Genomic DNA, 1324 nt, shown 5'->3' with positions numbered 1-1324 from the left:
ATGCTGGTTGCTTTGCCACCTCTCTCCCGATGGTGCGTACAAGTGCACGCGTCCATCGTGTGCCGTGGTGGAGGCAGGGAGCGGGTACTTTAGGTCACATGTTTGGACATTCCCCACTGCATGTCCCTGCATCCCAGGGATCTGCCTTCACAATTCCTGGAGCCAGCCCCGGCTTGGGAAAGATGGGGAGGGTCCCCTGTCCACTGTCCCTGAAGGCCTGTAAATGTTGCTTTTTTTTTTTCAAGCAAAACAATTTTAAGTATAATAATGTTACATGCAATAAACACCAATATTTCAGGAGATGGTTGCTTTTTTAAGACACCGGGTTTGGCCTGGCTTGTTCCACAGAGAGAGCTAACTGATCACATGGCTCATCTGTTCCCGTGAGCCGAGAAGCCACAAGACAGGTGGGCAGAGTCCAGGCTCCTACACCAAGGATGTCCCTGGACCGAAGGAGAACAAGGGTCATCTAGAGAAGCAGGGAGAGAGCCACCAAGCCTCAGTGGGAGGAAGACCCTCTGGCAACGCGAGCTGTCGAGAAACGGGCTTTGTTTGCAGAAATAAGTAAGACTCATACTCAGCTGCTGGCCCAGGGTTCCCTCTGCATCCTCCGTGCAGGTCAGAAGCAGTGACAGGCTCAGGGCATGTTGCTGCCAGACGGTGAAATCTACAACCGTGCCTTTAAGGGGACCCACTTCTTCACGGGGGGTCAGCCTTTCCAGGTCAGGCTCCCACAGACAAGAGAGCACAGGCCAGACTCCCCCAAGAGACAGAAGAGGAACTGAAGAAAGGGGCTCCCCACAATGGGATGGAAAAAACAAAAGTTGGGTAAGAAAGAATTACGCTTTGGTTTTGTTAGATGGAAGGACCTGGCATGGCTCGAGGCTGTCGGGAAGGAGAGAGTGAGGCAAGAAGAGAGAAGGATCTAGAAAGAAAAAGATGGCCCAGTTCGGCACATGGGGATGGGAGTGGAGCCCAGGTGGACTCGGCCATGGTGGAAGATGTGTTTGCCCCATACTGGAAAGGAGGAAGGCTGCGGCGGCCAGGGATGCTTCTGGGTCTGATAGTTTTGTTCTCATGTGTGTATTTCTCCCCAAGACCTAGGATGGAATCGGAAATGGGCGAAACAGAGGCTTCCAGGGGTCGGGCAATCTGCCCGCACTCCCAGAGCCGGGACTCAAACCCAGGCCCACGTGTCCCAGGAATCTGCGCTATGAATCCCACAGGCTCCGTAAGACGGATCAAAGTCGCTTCATCTCCCCCTCTGGATCCTTTCTTCTGAGTTTCCTTTTAAAAGTCAGCTCTTGCTTGTGGGGCAAAAGGA

Source organism: Myotis lucifugus, unplaced genomic scaffold, assembly GCF_000147115.1.
Source record: "Myotis lucifugus unplaced genomic scaffold, Myoluc2.0 scaffold_597, whole genome shotgun sequence".
NCBI classification, from domain to species: domain Eukaryota; kingdom Metazoa; phylum Chordata; class Mammalia; order Chiroptera; family Vespertilionidae; genus Myotis; species Myotis lucifugus.
The sequence above is the reverse complement of the archived record's forward strand: the minus strand, read 5'-3'. Positions refer to the sequence as shown.